Here is a 27,694-nt window from a genome sequence, read left to right on the forward strand (position 1 = left end):
TACATTCAGAAAATCAAAGACTCTCTTTTCCTCTTTTATTGGTTATTTCATCTTGGAGGCCTAAAAATGCCATTTTCAAATTAATTGAGAAAAAAATCAAAACATTCGTAACTGTAGTCTTAGAGAAATATGAGTCATAAGGATATTTGACTTCGTAGTGATCAGCATTAAAAGTAACTTAACATTTTGTAGGAATAAGTGGCAAGAGAGAATTTGTTTTGTATGCAGTCATATTCATTCACTGGGTAACTAATTACTGAGCATCTAGTATGATCCTGACTCGGTGATAAATGCTGACACAATCTTAAAAGCACATCGTGGAAACAGTTGAGTACAAGTGTCAGGTTATGAAACCCTTCAAATCTCCTATCTTATCATTTGTAAAAGGGAATGAGGAGGAAGAAGATAAAACATGTCTCATTCACAAGCCCAATGCCTAAAAGACCAAGGTAGAACATACGGAGGTGCTTTGAAAACTGCTAATCAAAATACAATGTGATGTATTTCACATTTCCATGTAAGATTTTTTCCTTCCCATTCTGAATTTTGCCAACTTTGAAAATACCTAGCATGAGAGGGAAATATGTCATATGAGTTAATAGGAATTATTATTTGACTCAGATTACACTATTTCCACCCACTGAGTTCACTGAAGTCATTTTCATTTTCTTGACTTCTGAAGTCTCTGATGCTATGTGATATCTATCTACGTTGAGCTGAATTGCACTTAGAAAATTATTTCTCTGTGCAACTCCAAGAGAGCTCGGTATCACGTGAGGCAGGTATTACTGTAAGGCGTTGTGACTCAAAAGGGAAAGCTGCTCATTATGTCAATTACATTTATGGGAAGCAGGGGAACCCAGTTTCCCATCCCTCCTGTGAATTCTTTCAGCAAATTAAATTATGGACACACAGGCTTGTTTAATTAGTGGAGTGCATTGCAACTTGAAATTGTATCATCTGTGCACAGAGAAATCACCATCTCATCGTCTTGGGAGTGTTTTCTGCTTGGCCTTGCATCATGGATGGCTCTCCCCAGCACTCAATTTTTGAGAGAAGAGAATCTCACGATTGCCATGTTTATACAGAACATCAACAATCTCTGATTCTAGCATTGTGCAATGGGCTGAGATGTTCAATAAATGTTCGATTAGAAAGAAATAGTCTGTAAAGATTACGGACCATGTTCATGGTACAGATTTACAGATTGTCTTTGTACCAACCTCTAACTGCATTTTTTTTTTTTTTACCAGCCAATAACTACAATGTTTTTATATGTCTGTGATACTGGGTTAGCTTGAAGCTTCTCACATGATTGTGTTGTATGGTTGAAGCTAATTAGAGTAGCAAAAATAATTTGAACAACTCTGAGATATTTCTGTTGCTAAGTGTACAAAAATTGAATTTAGTAAATGTTTATTGAGTTTACGTTTTAGTCAAAGCACTTTCTTAGGCATCCTGGTCTATTAAGTTAAGATATAACCTTGGCAATTCACTGTTAACTACGAGAGACTGAAATGTACACATAAATTCCTGCAAGTCTACATGTTCCGTACCTTAACAGAGGTTTTCACAATGTGCCATGGAAATACGAATACAAAAGCAATTATATCTATTTGAGAGAGTGATGGGCTAGTGGCAATAAAGCCCAGGAAAACCTGTATAGTAAAAATAATACTTCAGCTAAGAGAACAACTCAAGCCAAGCCTTAGAAGTTATTATTATTTATAATAATAAAAAAATGAATCCCATTTCTGAGAACATCAGCAGTCTGGTTTAGGCTGAGATTAGAGATGGAGCCACAAGGGCACTGGGATGGCTCAGTTAAATGTCTGATTCTTGATTTCAGCTCAGGTCATGATCTCAGGGTTGTGAGATCAAGCCCCATGTCAGGTTCCTCGCTGGAACCTGCTTAAGATTCTGTCTCTCCCTCTTCCTATCCCTAGAGGGGATTCTGCAACCCCCCTCTAAGGAAAAATAAAATAAAACAAAATAAAATAAAATAAAACAAAATAAAATAAAAGGAGCCACAAAGGAGCACTGGAAAAGTCTGAAGGCTCTGCTTCAGAATTCAAGTATTTCTGAGTGCCTCAAGCATCCATTTTTTGTCCTCACAGTCTTTTGACAGATCACCTCTTTCCTCCTCATGGTCAATGGTGTGGTTTGAGAAAGCTGACTTGTGGCCAACGGTGTGGTTTGAGGAAACTGACTGTTTCATGTTCAGCTGGAATAACAAGTGATCAAGAAAAGCCAGTTAGCACGTTTTCTTCATCAAGACACTATCAAGGGAGCAGGAGTAGATCTGTGCAACCAGAATGAATCTCAGGGCACACCAGGAACTGAGACAAAGATGATTGCATGAGGGTGAATGCAAGACTGCAAAGTGCTAGTTGATTTCTAGCGCTAGTTGATTTTTCTGTGGTCAAAAGCTGCTCTAGCCTCAGAATCAAAGCGCAAACACCCAACAAAATAACCCTTCAGGAAAAGAATACAATGGGCACTTGAGATTAAGTGTCCTGAAATCAAGAAAGAAGCTTGAATTATTTGCAAATGACTAGTTGACTCTATTGGTTATGAATGTTGACTGGTAAAAACTGGTCTTTATTGAGAAAGAACAGGGGGCCCCCAAGAAACACTCCTGGGCAAAAGTGGCATTTAGGAATCAGATTCTGCATAAGGAGTGAGTTAGAGAGCATTCCCATCTTCTAATTTATACTTTTTCTGTAATTACAGATATTTAAAAATTTAGCACACATTTTATTTGCAATGAAAATCAATATTTTTTTCTGGGTCAGTTAAGAGAGAACAGTAGGTAAAAAAGTAGTGCCTTGGTTGTGGAATACAAGGGAGGATGAGGGCATAGAGATGTAGAGTGACTACACTTCCCAAGCAGAATTTGCTGGGGAGCTGGTGGGGGGGGGGTGGGCAGCCAGCTGTCAGGAAAAGCATGAAGGAAGAGAAAACAGGGAGGCCTCACTTCCAGAGAAAGAAACTTTTGTGAATGGCTGTACTTTGCTTGCGATTTGAAGGATGGATAAAGAGGATTTAGACATTATTAGATGGGGGTAGAGAGAGGTGAAGAGAGATTTTCAGTCCTAAATTTGCTCCCTAATGACCAGACTCCATTCTGATAATCTGATTAGCCATCAGGCATTCACTTTCTTGTTGAACCTTATCTTCATCAAACAGTGCAGAGAGGGGAAAACACTTAGACTCTCATCTTGTAAACGTGTTTATGGTTTATAAAAACATTCCCTGAATGGATCCACGCATAAGTCAGCAGCTGTTAACCACAGGATGCTAGCTCTGTCAGAGTTAGATAATCTGAAGCTTTTGCTTTCCTAGAAAAGGCAATTAGATGTCCCACTTTGATCCTGTGAGAAACCAAGTCTAAAGCTTTATCTTGAGAATATAATTATGCATTTTCTTTAAAGATGTTCATTGCAGCCTTGTTTATCCCAGGTAAGACATGGGAGGAGAAGTTCCTGAATGGCAACAATAGTGGATGCGTTGAATGAATTATGGTATAGTAATTTAATGGAATTTATGTGAGTAAATAGAAATACTGTAGGAAAACTGTGAAGTGTGAAACATGTTTGAGGTGTGTTGTTTTCATATTCTTAAGTTATCCATCTATGCTTCTGTGTGACATAGGTGTACATTTGCATATACATTTAGACACACACACATCCCTACATATTTATTTTAAAAGTTTTCTTTTTTTTTTCCTTCAAATTCAAAATACACAATGAAATGTTGACGCTTTATTTCTGGATGGGTGAGTTATGAGTGCTCTTCTCTTCCCTTATCTGTTCTCCAATTATTTCATAATGAACCAAGGAAACCTTGACAATAATAATAGAAATTATGTTTCATAAGTCTCTTTTAAAGAAAACAATACAAGTTTAGTCAACCATGCTCTTTCCTGAGTCGAAAGTGCCCACAATTGAGAGATTGCATCTCCACACCACTGGATGCGTACCATGGAGAAATGACGCCACTTTTCACTCCTCTGGATGCCCAGTGTCTCAGCTTTCTGAACCTACCTTGCAGCAAAGAAGAAGAAAGAACACAAAAGGCAAGAAGGAAGGAAGAAGAGAAAGAAGGAAGGAAAGAAGGAAGGTAGGAAGGAAAGAACGGGGCAGATAATTGCTCCCCAAGACGTTGCTAGTTCTAGTGAGGCCAGCGGACCTCACTGTGTCCATACGAATGCCCTCACTTGGGTCTTTGCAAATGTAATAGCAAGCAGGACTTAGAATTTACTGCATTGGTGTTGACAGCATCCATGGTCCAGAGACAGCACTCATGATGGTCTAGAGCCTGCCATGACTGCACTCTCCCTCAGTTGTCCCTGTACATGACCTTAAGTTTTGTTATAGCTAACCATCTTTCTGGACCTGAGTCCTCGAATCTGATTTTTCAGGCTTCCTATTGATTCTCTGATTTATCTGTACCCCTATGATCCTTTTTTTTTTTTTTTTTCCTGTCTCTGTTAACCAAGTTCATTTCTTTTGTTCCCAACAGTGGTACTGATTGACAAAAGGTTGGCCCTATGTGACAGGAATGTCAAGCTTGCATATTTAGATTTCTTGGGAATAGTGAGACATGATTTTAGAGTCTTGATAGAACAAGAAATTGCATAGGAATTTTTGTGACACATCTCATAGACTGAAAATGAATGATCATTAGATTTCTGAAGGATTAGAACTACAGAGTAACATATTTATTATCATTTTCAATCTGACTGTGCCCAGGGAATCAGCAGCTCTACAGAAATAGTGTTATGATCATAAACTAATAAAGTATCTTATAAACAAAATACAGTTGCAACATTAGTGTTGAACCCATGCCATCTGAAATTATTAAATGTGCGTTTTTAAAATCACATATTTTTTAAAGCACTATTTTTTGATTGAATATGTTTCCCATGATTTAAAAGAACTGTTTTTGATTTAGTATCCCTTTCATATTTCTTCAGAAATTTTACTATTTCCGAATCTCAATTACTTCACATGGACATCTGGATCAAGCCAATTACGGCATCTTTCTCATTCAGTACATAAGCAAGCATCCATAAAGAAGGGCATCTGCTGCTTGGTTAATTGTACTAATATCTGGGAGAATATGAAGTAATTTTACATTCTGGAACTAGTGTAACTCAAATAGAAATCTGGAATCGCCTTTCCCATCATCCTTTTCTGAATGCCTATTTATAGTCCAGAGTAATTGAAGAACAAACTTCAGTATATTGTTACCGATAGTACTTTTCATAAAAATAATTATCTCACTATTTCACTTTCTGTTTACTTTTTCTTCAAATGCCAACCATCACCATTTGGCAGGCAGTATATTCTCACTCAGAAGATGGATTTTTTCCAAGTTCAACAGATTTCTCTGAGAAGAAAAGAATGATGAGTGGGAATTTATGATAAAAATCGTAACAAAACATAAAATATAATAAAATGATTATCTGATGACCATGATTAAACTAGTTTCTTTCAGTTGGTTAGGGTCAGCCTCCAGTGGGCAGTCCTCACATAAATACTTCAAAATTAGAACTGGTTTTTGATGAAAGCCTATTTCTTGCCCACACTCAGGTAAATAGGAAAGTTCTGGGTAGACCTCAGCTTTTACTCTCTAACTGGGACTTGTGCTAAAGAAATGGTAATGCTAGTTTCAATCCTACTAAATATTCTTACCTGAAAAAGATGGCAGCACAATGACATTGTTGAGACATCTTATGATTCTACAAAGGTGCATAGGGCCACAGAAGTGGGTAAGGTGGAAGTAGGAGGCAAAGGCTCCTCTTTAAAGTGGCATGCATATCATAGTTTCATAAAAGGTTTCATTCATTTTCTCCTTTCCAAGTACTATTTGAAAGTTAGAATCTCAAAAGTTAGTATAGAGGCATTGGGGTGGCTCAGTGGGGTGGGTAAGTGTTGGACTCTTGCTTTCAGCTCAGGTCATGATCTCAGAGTCGTGAGATAGAGCCTTGCATGGGGCTTCACGCTCAACAGGGAGTCTGCTTGAGATTCTCTCCCTCGGCCTGCCATCCCTTTGCATGCTCTCTCTTTCTCTCAAATAAATAAATAAACCCTTTAAAAATGTTGCTATAAAATTCTTAAAAAAGAAAATGAATGAAATGAAAACTAAATTTAATGAAATTTAATTTTAGAGATGGGCATATTTGCTGTCATATTTAGGGAGCACTGTAGCTTAGAATCATCCTAGAGGATGATAGGGTCTTAGGGCAATAAAGTCGAACCACAAAACAGGGTTTCTGTAGGATAGCATTCCAAGCCACTACAGCATTTTGCCTGTACAATTCACTCTAAATTAGAGCTCATTACTCTTCATGATACATTTGATCGCTCTCAAATTCTCAGTAAATGTACCACGAGAGGAGCAGAGCTATTACTTTTGATCAGCAACCAATGCTTCCTTGGGAAAAACTCTGAAACATCACTCATCTGCCTGGACTGGGGAAGTCAGGAGAGGCGGGCTTTTGGAAACTGTTGACCTTGAAAGAGCTCAGAGATAGGGCAGGAGAAGCAAATAACCAGAAGCAAACTAACAATAGAACGACCGATAAACACAATGTAATACTTGGAGGCCTCCCTCTGAAGGCTCAGTACTTATGCAGATAGAATTCATTACTTCCTTTGTGGTCACTAAAACAGGGTGCAGACCTCCTCCACCCCAGGAATATGAACAATCAACTGGAAAGACAATTATATTCCAAACTGTGAGCTGCTTGGCCAGATAGTTGTGTTGTACATCACTTCTTGTGGCCACAATCCAACAGAAGTGGGGAAAAATACAGAAAGAAAAATTATCTAGGAGCCATAGACAAATGGCTGCTGATACTAATCTATCTCCAATATGCATCTATACAAAATATCTAAATCTAATGTGGGTATAGCTATCGATATAGAAAGAGGTGCAGATAATCAAAAACCCTTAGATCATCCTTTGGCTTTTTCCTTTTTAGCAGTGGTTCTCCACATCCCCTCAGGCTGCATGTGCTGAATTTAGCACAGAAGATATTCAAAGACATAACTAATTTCTTTCCTGTGAGAAAGTTTGGTGAAAAATTATATTCTCTTGCAAATGTAATTGCTGTGTGCCTACTATGGCCATGGGACAGGTTCCTGTCCTTATGAAATTATAGACCTGTTGAATTTGCATTTTGTGATGGACTGTTTTAAGCCTTAAAGAGATATTCTGTTTTTACTTCTCACTCATTAATCAAACTTACCTTTGAACCCAGGAAAACTTTCTGAAGAGCACAGAGGCTCTGCAGAAGTGAGCTGGCAGCCATCTGGACACCAGCCCATGGGGGTTGGCTACAGATACCCTTCTTCACATCCATACCAACTGCTGCCCTCTGTGGTGGTCCCAGATCTTCCTCAGAGAAGCCCTGGGGCTTTACTGGACCATTTGATTGTGGACCCCCTTTTATTTCTTGACCTGAAAAACTAATGTCAAAATGGAATATTCTGGGTTCCCTCTTGATCTTGCTGTTGAACGCTCTCTGATCTTTTGTTGACTATTCCCCCAGCCCTACTGTATTGTGCCTTCAAGTTTTTATGATATTCTGTTTCCTTTCTTAATCTACACATTCCCTCCATGCTTTGCAGTTCTGCCACACAGCTATCTGAAACTCCATCTCCTCATTTAAGGTCATACACATCTTTCCCACAGGACATATGTGTATTGTATTAGCACCTTGAGAGAATTCTTTTCAACACTTCCTCTAATTAAGGCTCATGATGCCTGGCTGCTTCTATGACCTTGGGGATACACAATTTTTACCATGTTCTCCATTTAGGAAAACATTCCTTCTGTGCACAACAATTTTGTTGTTGTTGTTACTCAAGCTATTAACGTATACCTCAAGACTGCAAGGGGATTCCTGCCTGAGCTTATTTGATTAGTGAAACACGCAGACTCTAAACTCTGTTTTCCCACTTTCATAGTTTAGCTACTACTTCCCAATATTATGTGATGTTGGAACTGCTCTTCTCTCTGAAGATCACCCATAAGGTTGCTGAGACCAGTGTTTATAATGAGGAGGGAGGAGGGGAAATACCTCGGACATGGTCAGGAGTCTTCTTCTGCCTGTCAGTTTCACAAAGCTGACAATGAACAAGGCTACTGACAAGGTTGATGCATATGTTACTATCTACTTGACATTGCCAATAAATCAAACATGCCACATGTATTTATTAAAACAGATGTATTTGTTCCCACTGTGTCTCAAAATGTACAAGCATGTTTTTAAGTATATAGATGGAGAGATAAGAATCATCAAATATGAATTAATAGAATACTGTGATATTCAAGACAATATAAATATTTATGAAATAATGGAAAATAAACTAAATTACAACCAAGTTCAGGGGTCAAGGACATCTTGCAGGACTGAAGAATCCAAGAAAACCTTTACAGAAAATGTGAGAGATGAAGCTGAGACTTGTTTGCAAATGTTCTTGACTTCTTATAATTTGCTAGAGAGATTGCTATGATGCATGCAAATCTTCATTTTGTGATTCTCCCAGAACATTAATCTGCTTACTTCGTGTCACTGATGTTATCCCAAGGCAACAGAACTTCATGTGGGCGTGATATACAACCTTCCCAAAGTTCTGGGGAAAGTAGGAATATCATGGACAAATGGGTCCTGGGACACTCTCCCAGAGATCTCTGTTGATCTTCCAGAGGCCTTGGTTCTTTAGTAATGAGGCATAGGAAAATGACCTGGGGACTTGTTAAAATCCAGAGCCACATCCCCACCCCAGATGATCTGATTTATTATTGGGTGGGGCCATGAAGTTAACACTTTTAACAAATATCCCAGGTAATTCTGATGCTGAAGGTCCATGAGCTGCTTAGAAAAACACCATCCTATGATAGACAAAGTTCTAACCACCGTGTTTATAGCTTGTCATGTGCTTTGGATTCTAGGATTCTATGTTCTTGTCATTGTGATGATCTTTTACTGTGCATGTCCACACTACTTAGGGCACTTCTGCCAATTCCTTTACATAGAGAAAAGGAGCAATATTCTCCAGAGAAATGTATATGCTGGCATGAGTGAGTTTAAAGAGTGCTGTGAGAACAAGAGTTCCTTCCTCAACTATGGTTGACAAATAATGGATTAAACAAAGCAGCCCTGGCTGCTTGTCTAGAGGTCACCTCAGAATTCTTATCAGTGATAAACTATTAATAATAAATTAATAAATGTTAAACCAAATTAAAGATGAATAATAATAATAAACTAATAAAAATCAAAGTAAGAAGAATTCTTAGTAAGTAGATACAGATTATGAATCTTCAGTAAGAGGTTATTATGTATAATCTTCTCTAAATGTGGTTGGTCACAGAAACACATATATTTTTTTAAATCCTCCTACATAAGAAAGCAAGAAAATAAGCTCAGGATATGTTGCAGCAGAATGAAGAAGCTTTGACACGGAAGGCACTGTTGATGTCTCTCCTTTTCCCTGTGTCATGCTGTACCCCTTTATTTTATAAAGTCATAAGCACTATTGCAACAAGGTTGCTGTGGGACCTGCTGGAGCCCTGCTGGTGGCAGGAAGTGTCTACAAAAGACCAGGTAGTACATAGTGTAGGCTTTAAGGGAAGCCCTAGAGAAAGGGAAGTAAGTGGGTGTGTCTATGTTCTAATAAAACTTTATTTACAATACCAGAGCACAGGTTGAGAAACCTTCTTTCTTTTCAGTTCTTTTTCACAGTGTTTATTTCCACCCTAGAAAAATGAAAATAAGGAACAACCTGGCTTTATTCCTCAGGTATTTATTGCAGCCATGTGTGAAGACAGTTCATTTATTGATTCATTCTCAACACAGACTGGGCACAGAGACATTTCCTCCTCACTTTGAATCTGGCCAGTATTTCTCACTCATTGTAAGAATTCTATTGCACTTTTATATCTTGAGTCTCAGTTGGGGATGATGATAGACACTTTAAAAGGAGGCTTGTGTTCAGGATTTTAGCAGCTGCTAGTTTGTAGCCAGTTCTCAGTTCTTTCTAAATGTGAGCATATGAAATGGATTATTTTTATACTAAGTGGAGAGCTTTACACTTGTCAATGGTCCATTTCTTTTGTTCAGTTTGGGTCAATAATTTGGGGCTTTTCATATAGCCATGTATGTGTACTTTCTCACTCAGATTTTAAAAAGAAACAATCTGATACTTCCTAATATCCTCTGCAACACCTTATTTGAAGCTTAGTCCATACTAAATCTTGAACAAATATTTTTTGAATGAATTAGTGTTCTATTGTTTCAATCTTTTGGGAGAATTTTAAATTTAGGATCTTTTAAGCAAAATGTGACCTATAGCCCACTTGGATAAGCATAACACTTGTTCTCATTTGTAAACTGATGTATTTATTCCCGCATGTCTTCTGATCTGGCTCATTTTGCAAAGGATATGGGGGCAAGGGAAAATGATGAAATGTTCTCTTGCCAGATAAAGGATAGGCATAAGTAATAAGGATAGGCATAAGTAATATATTGATTTTTTTCTTTGAATCTCTACCAATGCACATAAAATTCAGTTACTATCATTAACTACTCAGAGAGAAAGGAGAAGTGAAAAGTTAAAAATGGCGATTATAAAGGTAAGAACAGCAATGATTTGAAAGATATGGAAAAGTTGATTTTTTTTCAGGGTAGAGAATTTCTACACTTCTACCTTAAAATCCTTGTCAGTGAGGTGTTCTTAGATGATAAAGATTGAATTTTGTTTTCTGTAGAGTTGATCATTTGGACAAGGAACTTATTTTCTGAAAATAAGGAGTGAAATCTATTTAACCTAATGATGTTAAGGGTCAGTTTCTATGTTCTGCTTGAGGAAGAATGTATACATATGCATGTCTTTCTCATATAGTTATAGTTTATGTGTGTGTGTATGTAAATAAGTTTATGTATAAACTATATTTATACATAGTTTAAAATCACTTGTATGAAAGAACAGACATGATCTTTGTTGTCATAGAAAAATACTTAGATCAGTGATCACATTCTAGAAAGAGCAAAGTCATAAATACTTCTCTGCTTAGGTTCTCTTGTTATTCTTGTCTTAGGAGATGCATGCCATGTCAATCTTTCACAAATCTCACTTCAGGTTAGGTTTAAGCAGGATTTATTCTTTGTAAAGTGAATATTTTTGCTGAGTTTTAAAAAAAGCTCTAATTTCCTTTTTAGATTTTCACCAGTAATTTGGCAGAAATAGCACATTCTTGCCATAATTATATTTATATCTCTGTATTTCCTAAGTGGTATTTATTATATTTCCTTCTCAGGAGGGAATTTTTCTTCCTTGAAATTATTCAAACAATAGGTCAAAAGCTAGGAACAATTAGAAAGCCACACTTAGCACAATTTGCTACAGCAATGTATACTTCTCCTGAGTTCTTCATTGCATTTACCCAAGAGGATCTGAGCAGAACAGTTTCCTGTGGCTTCTTCAGTATTGTTTTGCTCTACAATGAAGAATGATTGCACCATAGTCCAGTGGCATCTTGAATAAAGTTCAAGGTGGACATAAGTGTTTTAAAAGCAATTTAAAAATAAATATTTTAATACTTTTTTTTTCATTGTTCTATAATGCACACATTCCTCAAAATGGTTCCAAATTCAGTGTCTACCCATACGTGACTTGACCCATGTGAGGACATTGGGAAATACAATTTTCCCTGTATTATAGTCAACGCAAACTTTAGACAACGATTTGGCCAGTTGATCAAAGGACAAAGCATGCATACCTTTGTACCCTGCGATGTCCACCTCTGGGACTAGATCTTATTGTAACATAAGCACAAGTGGCAAAATCGATGTATAAGCCCAGTCATTAAAGCATTTCAATAGCAAAATCAGAAGCAGGCTAACTCTAGCTCTGTAGTAAGAGGGTTGACTAAAGGATATTGTATCCAAACAATGGACTAGTGGGCATTATTCAAGAAATGAATGGAAGATATGGAAATGTAGTCCCAATAGAATAGTAAGTGGAAAAAGATACCTAATGAATAAATATCTGGGTTGCAAACTCTAAGTGCTCCCAGGAGCCAACGAGGTAACATCAGGCCAGGTGTGACCTAGGGCAGGTGACTGTGGGCACGTGAGAGGGAAGAGGGCCCTCAGCATCCTCATGGCCTGCCAACGGATGCCCTGCATGAATCATTGCCTCACTTAGATGCTTGGGTTTCTCGGGAGGAGGTAGACTAGGTTCAAGTGCTAATGTATGCTTTTGTATGTGTGTTTAATGTTTTCATTCCATTTAAATGCTTTAAAAATACAGTGTTAGCCAAGCAAAACACATGTGTAGGCAAACCTCGGTCCAGCCATGGTGTAACTCCTATTGTCTAGACATTGAAAAATTTAGAAAGTTCTACAAATGGTACGCGACCATGGTAAATTTTGTAAAGGAGATTTGGAAACAATGGGTTGGAACTGTGCTTTATATATTTCTGTCCTGTTGGACCTTGTTTCATTGTGTGTACACCATATATCCTCAGCGATCTTGCTAGGGGGCAAAAACCACATCCCTTAAAGTCCCATGGTTTAAAGGGAAAAAGTTGAGTATATGCAACACCCCTCTCTGTGATTTTGGTCATTTACTCACAACTTGATTTCTTATAAAAGTGTAGAAAATGGCTTGCTTTCTGTGTTGATGAGATTTATGTAAGGTGATATTTACAAATGCCCCATGTGTGGCCCTTGTTTTGTCAGTGCTTGCTTCCTACGTATGTCTTTTGTAGACTAAAACTGAAATGGAGTCACATATGTCAAGGACAAAATGGAGACAACCAATGCAGGTAATGAAGGAAACCTAACCCAACCTCAAAGGAAGTTACAACTCTTCTCAGAAATTAGCAGGGGACATCAGCCAATCCCCAAATGTCAAGTCTGTTAAGGCTACCACGGGACTTCCTTCTTCATCTGACAGCTAATCTGATCTAAAGTAAGAAAGAAGATCATTTGGCAACCAATCAGTTGAGAAAGACAAATCACCTCCATATTTATCCCATAAGAATTTCTTAGTCTGTGAGGAACTTAGACTTATTGCTCCTATGGCCCTGAGTTCCTCAGTTTAGAGATTGAAACCATTGCCACAAACTCACCTTTCTGCTTTGTTTTATTCAGTGTGCAAAGTTTGGCTTTTGACACTGTCAAATTCACCATCATTTGGGAATGTCAAGAAATAGGTAAAACTGAAGACCATTCTAAACTGAGATTTTTTTACAATATGCTTCTTTATGCAGCTGGCAGAAAATACCAGAGTGTCCACCTTCCAGAAGGATTTTTCTGTAGTAAGAATTAAATACTTTGATAACTTGTTTTGTAGTATAATTAGGGATTTTTTGGGAGGGTATCACTAACTTCATTTGTTCTTTCAGTAACACATTTTGGTTGTCAATTGCACTTTTAACAAGTCTTCAGACTAAAAGATCCCCTCTAGTTTCTAATGTGGATAAAAAGCAATGTAGAGTCTATGAATTAAAATGCTTAAAACTTTACTCATGACATTTTTTTTTCTTGCTTTCTTTGTTAAAGAATCTGGTTTCCTTAAACATGTCAACATTTAAAGAAACTTTCAAAATTTAAAAAAAAAAAAAATGGAACCCTCTTGGTACAAGGGAGGAAAACTGACTTTGAATATAGACAAATTAAGGGCTGTATAGAATTCATTTTACAAGCACAAATAAGTGAATTCCTGGGCGCCTGGGTGGCTCAGTGGATTAAGCCGCTGCCTTCGGCTCAGGTCATGATCTCAGGGTCCTGGGATCGAGTCCCGCATCGGGCTCTCTGCTCAGCAGGGAGCCTGCTTCCCTCTCTCTCTCTCTCTGGCTGCCTCTCTGTCCACTTGTGATTTCTCTCTGTCAAATAAATAAATCTTTAAAAAAAAAATAAGTGAATTCCTTACCACCACCTTCCTTTTTTTTTTTTTTTTTTAAAGATTTTATTTATTTGTCAGAGAGAGGGAGAGCGAGTGAGCACAGGCAGACAGAATGTCAGGCAGAGGCAGAGGGAGAAGCAGGCTCCCTGCCGAGCAAGGATCGGTACCACCACCTTCCTAATACTACTTTTATCCAGGAAAAATCTCCTTGTGAATGGTACTTCCTAAAATATCACTAATATAATATATATTTCAGGGGAAAAGAAAACACTATGAATATTGTTCTTTGCGAAAATCTAGCACAAAGTCAGAGAGAGGAAGAACCAACCATGGGGACACACACACACACACATTCTCTCTCTCTCTCACACACACACAGTTAAAAACAATAAGCAAAGAAGCTGGATGCAATTAATCAATCAGGTATTTTAAAAACAGTGAGATTCTAACGATGACATGTGAAATTATAGTCTATATTATATTACAGGATGTATCAGCTTACCTGGAGTAGATGGTCTCTACTTTTCCATATACAAAATACCAGCTGTTCATTCACCCTTACCATGGTTTTGTGAAAGTTGTGAAATAGCACATTTTTTTTGAAGTCTCTTTAAGAAGTAACTCAGCCTTCCAGGTAAGCTTTCTGTGAGACACTGCAGTGTGGTCTGCTTGAGGCCCTCCAGGACTCTCTGCTCATGGCCAAGGCGGCCGTGTGGAGGAGTGCCAGCCTTTCTGAACCTCACATCCATGGCTGTTGTAGAAGTTAACTTATGCTGAGTTATATTTCCTCAAACCCCCTCATCTGTGGTCAAGCTTCATGTCATAGTGAGAAGAGCAAGGCTTCTAAAGCAGAGCATGCTGATCCTAGATGCCAAGCCCATGAGTTTCCTGGGTTTGTGGTCAAAAGAGGAAGGTGGTTGTAACTGCTCTGACATTCAGTGTCCTGAACTCAAAACTTGGTGAAATAATCCCAGCCTCACAAGGTTATTTTAAGTGTTAGAGAGACCAAATCAAAAAAGATTCTGGTATATAGTAGTTTCTCAATATAAAATGAGTAGTATTATGATTTTTGTTGCTATATTATAATAAGACTATTTAAAACCATATTCAATTTCCATATTAGAAGAATATTGTCATTTAAAACACTATATTAATGTATTTAAAAATGTCAGCTGCTAAGTATTTAGGGCCTGGTAGAGATATTACTATACATAGAATGGAAGAGTTTCATAAGGTTTAGACACTAGTTTGAAAGAGTTCAGAGAGACTGAAGTTTAAGAGGAGGAGGAAGAACCAGAGGAGAGGACCATGACCTCTTCACACCATCTTCAAAAATGACAAAAATACTTAAAACTAACATGTGGTAAACATGGTGTACCAGATTAATTTTATCTGCTTTGTGACATTATTTCATCCTTGTAGAGATCCCCTATTGTGGTCCCTATTATTCTATCCACTTTACAGATGGAAAACTGAAGCCAAGAGAGGTCAGTGTGATGGTGAACAAGGTAAAGTCCTTATTCTCTCTCATGACTTACATTTTGTCGGGCCATAAAGACAACAGATACAGAGACAAAAAAAAACACATAAAATATTTGGAGAAGTTAAGCGTAAGAAAGAAGAAAGCAGAATAAGAGCTCAGAGAGTGACAAAGTTTCTAGCAAAGCTGGGTTGGCTGTGATGCCTGCCCTTCTGCCAAGGTAGGGCTCAAGTGAAAGCAAAAGGATAATCGAGGGGCCAGCTGAGCTGACAGCAGTGCGGCCAAGGGAAGGGTAAAAGCTAATATCTGGAGAGAGTAAGCAAAAGGCAGTAGCAAAGATAGAGGCGATACCAAAGGAGACAAGAAGCCCCATCACAGAGACCCTTAAGTTCCTGGAAGAATCGGAGTTCCATTTTGAGGGAGATGGCAAGCCACTAGAGTCTTAAGCAGAATGGAGAATCAAGCCCACTTTGAAAAGACAACTGAGTCTGTATGATATGACAGTGCTGGATGTAATGTCATTATACCTTGGTTGAAACCCATAGCAGGTACAGCACCATGAGTGAGCCCAAACACACACTATGGACTTGGGATGATGATGGATCAATGTAAGATCATTGATTGTAACAAACGGACCACTCTGGTAGGGCAAGTTGACGGGGCTGTTGTGTGTGTGTGTGGGGGGGCATATGGGTAATCTCTGTATTTTCGGCTTAATTTTGTTGTGAACCTACAAGTGCTCTCAAAAATAAAGTCTATTAAAAAAAAAAGAAGATAACTGGCACCCCTGTGGACATTAAACCATAGCGGAAGAAGGAAGAAACAGAAAGGTTAAGATGGGAAATTATAGCACTTGTACAGGTGAGAAAGTATGTTGCCTTTTTATCACATAGTAAGTGTGGTGATTTTCCTAAGTATTAGATTCTGGACCTATTTTGAAGGCAGAGCTGATGGTGTATCTTTAATAGATTGAATACGTTGTACAAGAGGAAGCTAGGTGTCAAGAATGATTTCAAGGGTTTTGGCCTGAGCATCTGGAAGAATTGAAATCCCATTTACCAATAGGGGCAACTTTGAGGCAGGATCCTTATGGGCAGACAGGGGAGGAGTTTAATTTTGAACAAAAGTTTAAGAAATGGCACATGTGGGAAGTTAAGGAAATTCCCCAAGGCCACACTAACGTGCAGGTAACAGAGCAGGGATTAAGACCTGATCGGGAGAAGACAGAGCTTGACTCTTCCTGAAAGGTCTATGTCTCAGTGCACTTCTGGTGGTGCAAGGCATACATTTTCATATGTAATATGCATGCACAATTAATATGTAATAGCTGGAAGGAAAAGACTTATGGGCCAACTATTGTTTAGTCTCACTTATTGCTCTGTCCCCAACATCGAACATAAAATTAGCATGCATTCGCAGAAGTAAAAATGATTTTTAAGATGACTCTTTCATTCAGAGTTTTTTTAAAGCCTGTAATGGAAATCCCTTAGATATGAAAAAGTTGAACAATTGCTAAAGACAGATTTAGTAAGTTTCCATTAATATTGGGGACTCTAGATCACTCACTCATGCCTTTAAAAAATTATTAACTCGAATATCTAAGAATATACTTCTTACTACAGAGTATTAAAACTTCAGTCTAGGACAAACTGTGGATTAAAAAAAAAAGTACATATTTTGACAAGAAGTTAAAGTTAAGAATGAGTTGTAAAGATATAATAATTCATTAGAGAAAATCCAGAGTTTATAAGAAAAAAGAATTCTAAGAAATAAATCCATGCAACAAGTTATATGATAAATACTAGAATGGGGAGAAGAGTTTTCAACAAAGGTAATGAAGAGTTACTCCTTTTATTATAAAGAGCAAGTGCAAATAGGTAAACAAAAAAAAATATTGGTTAAAACAAAATGCCAGGGCTCCTGGTTGGCTCAGTGTGTTAAAGCCTCTGCCTTCAGCTCAGGTCATGATCCCAGGGTCCTGGGATAGAGCCCTGAATCCGGCTCTCTGCTCCATGGGGAGCCTGCTTCCTCCTCTCTTTCTCTCTCTCTGCCTGTCTCTCTGCCTTCTTGTGATCTCTGTCTGTCAAATTAAAACAAACAAACAAACAAAAAACAACTTAAAAAAAACCATAAAATGCTAATCAATGCCAATTAACACAATTGACTTGTGTCAATTCTAGTATGAAAAGCAAGCAAAAAAGGCTGTTACCCTTTTAAATGTCGAACATACATTGTTAATTATTATTATTATTTTTTACAAATATTCAAAACATGGCTAGATCCTTTCATGGCTCAAAACAAGTAATTTTCTAATGCCCTCACCTTCCTGGGCCTGTGCAGGCTGACCCCACCCTCAGACACTTCACAGGTGAACTCCAGCTGTCTAGAGTATGGGGAGACCCATACTTAGGAATGAGCCCCACACCAACTTTTCACAGACCAGGAAACGTGCAAATCCCTCTGCACAGTCCTAACACCCCAAAACTCAACTACTGGAAGGAGTCAGAGGATTCATTACATGGCTCAGAAGAGAAAGAAAAATGTAATTGGGGCACTGGGTGACTCAGTCAGTTAACCATCTGCCTTCGGCTCAGGTCATGATCTCAGGGTACTGGGATCGAGCCCCATGTTGGGCTTCCTGCTCAGAGGAGTCTGGTTCTTACTCTCTCTTTCTCTCTCTGTGTCTCTTTCAGATAAATAAAATCTTTAAAAAAAAGAAAAAGAAAATAATTGATAGATCATTATTTTAAAAGTTTAATAGCACTATTTATCCAAGAAAAGCAAAGTAGAACATTCATTCATTCCTTAAATATATGCATTTTGAATGTCTTCATCTATGGGCAGTCACTGGGAATATAGCAGGAAACAAACAAGCAACAAATTTCAACCTTCATGAAGCTCCTATTCTTGTAGAAGAAGGAAATTACGCAAAACAAATACATATCACACTTGGTTATATATCGTGGCGCCCAGAAGAGAGAAAGGAGCAGGGAGATGTACAGGGCGAGACCTTGTGAGTGGCAGTAATAGCAATGCTAAGTCAACACAAGATCTCCTTGAGGAGGAGACCGATGAGCAAAGACCTGAAATCCTGTTTTAATGTATCACATTGGTGGAAAATGCAAGAAATGCTGGACTTTGAGTCTGTATTGGAGTCCATACCCTACCAGATCCTGTGATTTCCTCATTGGCAAATTAGGGATAGTGGGAAAACAAACTCTTGAGTTGCTGCAAGGATTGAGATAGTAAGAAAAAGAGACTTGTGGTGCCCCACGGGTAGCAAGCACATAACTTAAGTTTTCCTTTATTTTCGTTAGTCCACTAGTGCAGATTTTTTTTTTTTTTAATGCTAACATGTAGTGTTGATAAGAACGGGACCATATTTATTGGTAAGGGTCAGGCACAGCATATACAATTAAGGGGAAGTTTGAGCTATATAAGATGCTTTCAGGTTCATGTAACTGAAATCCTGACGTAAATAAGACAGAATTCTATTTATTTATTTATTTATTAATAATACAGAACATTATAAATATCTGACCAGGAATCCAGAGCTAGGGTAGCCTCTGAAACTGGTTTATTTAGGGCTTTGAAGATACGAGGATTTGGGTTTTCTCCACTGGTCCTTGTTTACCACAGCAGTGTTGTCCTCTGCAAGCTTGTGGGCATGACCGTGACCCCAAATCCAGGGCTGACACTGTCCGGAACAATGCTCTTGAGTATGGTAGCCATAAATCAATCTACTCAAATATATTTCAAAGTTCAATCCATTTATTTATATATGCAACAGAATTACAATTATTCCTAAAAAATCTTCTGTTTTTCTCTTATTTTTCTTTTTTTTCTGACTTATGTTATTTTCCCAGAGAAATAACCATTAAAATAGATACATCCACACACATATATGTGTACATAAATGTATGTCTGAAATCTAGCTAGCTAAATATATAATTGAAATATGTGTTCTTAGCTAATATAATGCAGAAAAACTATTCTTAATTATGTGTGGGGAAAGAATGTTGCATATTTACAATGATTAAAGTTGCAAAAATATAGATTTAGAATAAGGTGGGAAAAATAGAAATTTTAAGTGTTACTCTTGTTAGCAGTAAATTTACAGGTGAAACATTATTTGCCTTTCCATATTTTATCAAATATACATTATTTTTATCTTGGCAGTTTTAAAAAGTATTTGAAAGCGGACAAGGGAAGATGAGACAAATATGTGTTTTAGGAAGATGGAGTTTTACGATTCTAGCTCATATGCAACATTTCCAGAGTGGACTTCGGTCAATTCTAGCATGAAAAGCAAGCAAAGAAGGGTGTGACTCTTTCAAATGTTGAACATACATTGTTAATTCTTTTTTTTTTTTTTTACATATTTTAAAAACATGGGTAGTTTATGAAATGTTTAAAAACATTTCGTAAATAAAGACTCACTGCCATACAGATCTTAATTATATTTATAGTTTTACATTTTAGCAAGGTAGAAATTTACACATAGATCTGAGTTTTTCAAACTAACTTCATGCATAGAAACCTTATTAAGAAATGTCTCTAGGTCCAGAGAAAGGGAGAGCGTAGAGCCCCTGACCATCAGCTTTACCCGCAGCACTACATTCATCTGCTGTCTTTTGCAGTGGATTTCTTTTTTTTTTTTTTTAAATTTATTTTTTTTAAATTCATTTATTTGATCAACAGAAATCACAAGCAGGTAGAGAAGCAGGCAGAGAGAGAGGGGGAAGCAGGCTCCCTGCTGAACAAAGAGCCTGATGTGGGGCCTGATTTGGGATCATGACCCAAGCCAAAGGCAGAGGCTTTAACCCACTGAGCTACCCAGGCTCCCCTGTTCCCGTGATTCTTAAGAGCCAGGACATTTTCCTAGAAGCATACCAATAGTGTTACCTATATGTGCTTGGACCAGAGTTGATTCCCATGCGCATTTGAGGTAAAACACTGACAAGACAATGGGATTACTGACAGACCCACAGGTGGAGCACAGAGCCGGTACCCCTCATTCCTGAGGCTGTTCTTTGGAAGAAAGGCTGGAGAAAAAGGCAGCCATGATCTCCTGGGATGAATTCTAGACAAACTGACGAGAGGAACAAGTGGTCTCCAGGCTATGCAATAGGAAGGCACGTTCTCCTTGGGGGCCTTGGACCCTGGCACCGCCGGGAGTGCACCAGCGCTGACCCCTGGTCTTCACCCACCAGGAAAGCGGCAGAGGGGCGGCCCGCACATGCGCAGTTCACTGCCCGCATCTGGCCTGGGAGGCAGGGCCCTTGCACAGCGTTTGCAGAAGCTCCCCTGCGCCCGCACTAGGCCAGCCCTGCCCTGGGATTCTGCCGCTGAGACTGAGGCGTGCAGAAGGACTGGAGTTTACATGACAAGGGACATGGGCCAGACTGCTAACAGATGAGCCTGGGAGGAGGGGCTGTGGCCCTCGGGCAGCAGGTGTTCGTCTCCTAGGACTCCCAGGCAGCCCGTGTACCTCCCGAGGCACCACGAGATCCAGCTCCTCTGGGAAGAGTAGGCCGCAGGGCCGCACGCCTGATTTTGCCCTTCTGCCACCTCAGCTCGGCACGTCCGAGTCCGCCTGCGGGTGCACCTCCCTCGGGTCCTGCACGTACTGCTCCCCCACCCCCAAACACACCGGAGGCCGCCTGGCAGCTCCCTGCGGGTTGGGCAGGGTGTGCCCTGTTGGCCTTCTGGGAAACACGACGCCACCTGGCCCAGGCCCCAGCCTCTGGCCCGCGGGCCTCCCCGCTAGTGTTGGGAACACTGGGGTGTCCTGTAGATGTGGCTGCAGCCGGGAGAGCCAGGATCCTGACCTAGGTGGGCTGGCGAGAAGATGGGGCACTCGGCGCCCAGCAGAAGCTGTCCACAGTGTTGACTCTCCGAGTCCGACGGGTCCTGGGGAAGACAGACCCAGAGGTCTACAGCAGTAAGATTTTATTCCAAAAGTCTGGTTTGAAATGAGTTTCAGGTTAAAAAAGCAAAACAAAACAAAACCAAAAACAAAAACAAAAAAACAGGACTTAGATCACTTGAGAGTGAATGGTAGGATATTTAAAGGATGCTTTCTGCTTTTTACAATCTGTATTTATTTATTTTTATTTTACATCTGCTCTTGTTTCTTACTAGATCTAAAAAGTAGGACTGAGTCCAAAGGGTTCAAGTAAATGAATTTATAACTGAGGAAACGTTATTGAATTCTTAACTGAGGAGACTGGACTCTTCAAATGGAAGTTCTGTTGAATAGTAATAGGAGTAAACCGTGGAATGTTTAAAATGAAGATCATAGATTCATCTTATACATGAGTATGTTTGAAAACACTGATGATCACAGTCAATTTTGGACTTACCCTTTTCAGTAATCATTTTCAATCTAGGGTTTCTATCAAAGTCTCACTGTAAGAGCTTTAAAAATAAATATTCTCAGATGGGTACAAACCAAGTCATGCATACCTCTTCTTTTTTTCCTTTAAATTAACATATAATGTGTTATTAGTCCCAGTGGTACAGGTCTGTGAATCGCCAGGTTTACACACTTCACAGCACTCACCATAGCACATACCCTTGGCAGTGTCCACAACCCAACCACCCTCTCTCTTCCTCCCTCCCCCTGGCAACCCTCAGCTTGTTTTGTGAGATTAAGGGTCTCTTTTGGTTTGTCTCCCTCCTGATCCCATCTTGTTTCATTCCCTACCTCCCAAACCCCCGACATTGCATCTCAAATTCCTCATATCAAGGAGATCATATGATAATTGTCTATCTCTGATTGACTTATTTCGCTCATCAAAATACCATCTAGTTCCATCCACATCATTGCAAATGGCAAGATTTCATTTCTTTTGATGACTGCATAGTATTCCATTCTGTATATATACACCACATCTTCTTTATCCATTCATCTGTTGATGGACATCTAGGTTCTTTCCATAGTTTGGCTACTGTGGACATTGCTGCTATAAATATTTGGGTGCATGTGCCCCTTCAGATCACTACATTTGTATCTTCAGGGTCAATAACCAGTAGTGTGATGGCTGGGTCATAGGGTAGCTCTATTTTCAACTTTGAGGAACCTCCATGCTGTTTTCCAGAGTGGCTGCACCAACTTGCATTCCCACCAACAGTGTAGGAGGTTCCCCTTTCTCCACATCCTCACCAGCATCTGTCATTTCCTAACTTGTTAATTTTAGCCATTCTGACTGTTGTGAGATGGTATCTCATTATGGTTTTGATTTGTATTTCCCTGATGCCGAGTGATGTGGAGCACTTTTTCATGTGTCTGTTGGCCATCTGGCTGTCTTCTTTGCAGAAATGTCTGTTCATGTCCTCTGCCCATTTCTTGATTGGATTATTTGTTCCTTGGATATTGAGATTGATAAATTCTTTATAGATTTTGGATACTAGCCCTTTATCTGATATGTTGTTTGCAATATCTTCTCCCATTCTGTCAATTGTCTTTTGATTTTGTTGACTGTTTCCTTTGCTGTGCAAAAGCTTTTGATCTTGATGAAGTCCCAATAGTTCATTTTTGTCCTTGCTTCCCTTGCTTTTGGCAATGTTTCTAGGAAAAGATTGTTGTGGCTGAGGTTGAAGAGGTTGCTGCCTGTGTTCTCCTCAAGGATTTTGATGGACTCCTTTCTCATACTGAGGTCTTTCATCCATTTGGAGTCTATTTTGGTGTGTGGTATAAGAAAATGGCCCAGTTTCACTTTTCTGCATGTGGCTGTCCAATTTTCCCAACATAATTTGTTGAAGAGACTGTCTTTTTTCCATTGGACATTCTTTCCTGCTTTGTCAAAGATTAGTTGACCATAGAGTTGAGGGTCTATTTCTGGGCTTTCCATTCTGTTCCGTTGATTTATGTGTCTGTTTTTGTGCCAGTACCATACTGTCTTGATGATGACAGCTTTGTCATAGAGCTTAAAATCTGAAATTGTGATGCCATCCACTTTGGCTTTCTTTTTCAACATTCCTCTGGTTATTCGAGGTCTTCTCTGGTTCCATGTAAATTTTAGAATTATTTGTTCCATTTCTTTGAAAAAAAATTGATGACATTTTGACAGGGATTGTATTAAATGTGTAGATTGCTTTAGGTAGCATAGACATTTTCACAATATTTCTTCTTCCAATCCATGAGCATGGAACATTTTTCCATTTCTTTGTGTCTTCCTCAATTTCTTTCATGAATACTTTATAGTTTTCTGAGTATTCTGAGATTCTTTGCCTGTTTGGTTAGGTTTATTCCTAGATATCTTATAGTTTTGGGTGCAATTGCAAATGGGATCAACCCCTTAATTTCTCTTTCTTGTGTCTTGTTGTTGGTGTATAGAAATGCAGCTGATTTCTGTGCACTGCTTTTATATCCTGACACTTTACTGAATTCCTGTATGAGTTATAGCAGTTTTGAAGAGGAGTCATTTGGGTTGTCCCCATGAAGTCTTGTATCATCTGCAAAGAGTGATAGTTTGACTTCTTCTTTGCTGATTTGAATGCCTTTAATTTCTTTTTGTTGTCTGATTGCTGAGGCTAGGACTTCTAATACTATGTTGAATAGCACTGGTGATAATGGACATCCCTGCCCTGTTCCTGACCTTAGTGGAAAAGCTCTCAGTTTTTCCTCCATTGAGAATAATATTCGCTGTGGGTTTTTTTTTTTTTTAATTTTTTATTTTTTATAAACATATATTTTTATCCCCAGGGGTACAGGTCTGTGAATCACCAGGTTTACACACTTCACAGCACTCACCAAATCACATACCCTCCCCAATGTCCATAATCCCACCCCCTTCTCCCAAACCCCCTCCCCCCGGCAACCCTCAGTTTGTTTTGTGAGATTAAGAGTCACTTATGGTTTGTCTGTGGGTTTTTCATAGACAGCTTTGATGATATTGGGGTATGACCCTCTATCCTTACACTTCGAAGAGATTTGATCAAGAAAGGTTGATGTACTTTGTCAAATGCTTTTTCAGCATGTATTGAGAGTATAATAGTGTTCTTGTCCTTTCTTTTATTAATGTATTGTATCACATTGATTTGCATATGTTGAGCCAACCTTGCAGCCCTGGAATAAATCTCACTTGGTCGTGGTGAATAATCCTTTTAATGTAGTGTTGGATCTATTGGCTAGTATTTTGGTAAGAATTTGCACATCAAGTTCATCAAGCATACTGGTCTGTAATTCTCTTTTTTGATAGGGTCTTTGTCTGGTTTTGGAATCAAGGTAATTCTGGCCTCATAAAATGAGTGTGGAAGTTTTCCTTCCATCTCTGTATTTTGGAACAGTTTCTGGAGAATAGGAATTCATTCTTCTTTAAATACTTGGTAGAATTACCCTTGGAAGACATCTGGCCCTGGACTTTTGTTTGTTGGGAGATTTTTGATGACAGCTTCAATCTCCTTACTGGTTATGGGCCTGTTCAAGTTTTTCTGTTTCTTCCTGGTTCAGTTTTGGTAGTTTATGTGTCTCTAGGAATGCATCCATTTCTCTCAGATTGTCAAATTTGCTGGCATATAGTTGCTCATAATATGTTCTTATAATTGTTTGTATTTCTTTGGTGTTTGTTGTGATCTCTCCTCTTTCATTCATGATTTTATTTATTTGTGTCCTTTCTCTTTTCTTTTTGATAAGTCTGGCCAGGAGTTTATCAATCATATTAATTCTTTCAAAGAACCAGCTCCTAGTTTCATTGATTTGTTCTACTGTTGTTTTTGTTGTTGTTGTTTGTTTCTATTTCATTGATTTCTGCTCTGATCTTTATTATTTCTCTTCTTCTGCTGCATTTAGGCTTTATTTGTTAATTTTTCTCCAGCTCCTTTAGGTATAGGGTTAGGTTGTGTATTTGAGACCTTTCTTATTTCTTGAAAAAGACTTGTATCACTATATATTTTCCTCTCAGGACTGCCTTTGCTGTGTCCCACAGATTTTGAACAGTTATGCTTTCATTATCATTTGTTTCCATGAATTTTTTCAATTCTTTAATTTCCTGGTTGACCCATTCATTCTTTAGTAGGATGCTTTTTAGCCTCCATGTATTTGGGTTCTTTCCAAATTTCTTTTTGTGATTGACTTCTAGTTTCAGAACATTGTGATCTGAAAATATTCAGGGAATGCTCCCAATATTTTGGTACTGGTTGAGACATGATTTGTGACCCAGTATGTGGTCTATTCTGGAGAATGTTCCATATGCACTATAGAAGAATATGTATTCTGTTGTTTTGGGATGGAATGTTATATGTTAAATATCTGTGATGTCCATCTGATCCAGTGTGTTATTCAAGGCCTTTATTTCCTTGTTGATCTTTTGTTTGGATGATCTGTCCATTTCAGTAAGGGGGATGTTGAAGTTCCCTACTATTGTATTATTGTCAATGCTTTACTTTGATTTTGTTATTGATTGGTTTATATAGTTGGCTGCTCCCATATTAAGGGCATAGATATTTAAAATTGTTAGATCTTTGACCCTTGGAGTATAACATCCTTCTTCATCTCTCATTATAGTCTTTGGCTTAACATCTTATTTATCTTATATAAGGATTGCTACTCCAGCTTTCTTTTGATGTCCATTAGCATGGTAAATTGATTTCCACCCCCTCACTTTAAATCTAGAGGTGTCTTTGGGTCTAAATTGAGTTTCTTGTAGATAGCATATTGATTTTTTTTTAAAATGCATTCTGATACCTGTGTCTTTTGACTGGGGCATTTAGCCCTTTATATTCAGGGTAACTAATGAGAGATATGAATTTAGTGCCATTGTATTGCCTTTAAGGTGACTGTTACTGTATATGTCTCTGTTCCTTTCTCTTCTACTACTTTTAGTCTCTCTCTTTGCTTAGAGGACCCCTTTCAATATTTTCTATAGAGCTGGTTTACTGTTTACAAATTCTTTTAGTTTTTGTTGGTCTTGGAGGCTTTTTATCTCTCCTTCTATTTTTCAATGATAGCTTAGCTGGGTATAGTATTCTTGGCTGCATGTTTTTTCATTTAGTGCTCTGAATATATCATGCCAGTTCTTTATGGCCTGCCAGGTCTCTGCGGATAAGTCTGCTGCCAATCTACTATTTTTACCATTGTATGTTATAGACTTCTTGTCCTGGGCTGCTTTCAAGATTTTCTCTTTGTCACTAAAACTTGTAACTTTCACTATTAGATGATGGGGTGTGGTCCTATTCTTACTGATTTTTGATGGGGGTTCTCTGTGCCTCCTGGATTTTGATGCTTGTTCCCTTTGCCATATTAGGGAAATTCTCTACAATAATTTGCTCCATATACCTTCTGCCCCCCTCTCTCTTTCTTCTTCCTCTGGAATCCCAATTATTCCAATATTGTTTCATCTTATGGTATCACTTATCTTTCAAATTCTCCCCTTGTGGTCCAGTAGTTGTTTGTCTCCCTTTTGCTCAACTTCTTTATTCTCTGTCACTTGGTCTTCTATATCACTAATTCTCTCTTCTGCCTCATTTATCTTAGCAGTAAGAGCTTCCATTTTTTATTACATCTCATTAATTTTTTTTTAATGTCAGCTTTTTTAGATTTTAGTTCTTTTATTTCTCCAGAAAGGGCTTTTATTTCTCCAAATAGGGTTTCTATAATATCTTCCATGCCTTTTTTGAGCCCAGGTAGTCCTTTGAGAATCATCATTCTGAACTCTAGATCTGACACATTACCAATGTCCATATTGATTAGGCCCCGAGCCTTTGATATTGCCTCTTGTTCCTTTTTTTGTGGTGAGTTTTTCTGTCTTGTCATTTTATCCAGATAAGAATATTTGAAAGAGAGAATAAAATACTAAAAAGATGGCAGAATTCCCAGAAAAACGTATGCTAACCAAATCAGAAGAGACCCCAAATCAGGGGGAGAAGAAAGAGCGTAAAAAGAAGTTTAAAAAAATAAAGAAAAGATTATGCTGAGTGAAATAAGTCAAGCAGAGAGAGTCAATTATCATATGGTTTCACTTATTTGTGAAGCATAACAAAAAGCATGGAGGACATGGGGAGTTAGAGAGAAGGGGGTTGGGGTAAATTAGAAGGGGAAGTGAATCATGAGAGACTATGGACTCTGAAAAACAATCTGAGGGGTTTGAAGTGGCGGGGGTGTGGAAGGTCGGGGTACCAGGTGATGGGCATTATAGAGGGCACGGATTGCATTGAGCACTGAGTGTGGTGAAAAAATAATGATACTGTTATGCTGAAAATAAATAAATGAAAAAAATACGCTTTATAAGGAAACTGTAGGTAAATCAAAGAAAATGTCTTGTCAGTAAGAAAAAAAAAGAAAAGA

This window comes from Mustela lutreola, chromosome 13 (assembly GCF_030435805.1).
Source record: "Mustela lutreola isolate mMusLut2 chromosome 13, mMusLut2.pri, whole genome shotgun sequence".
Lineage (NCBI taxonomy): Eukaryota > Metazoa > Chordata > Mammalia > Carnivora > Mustelidae > Mustela > Mustela lutreola.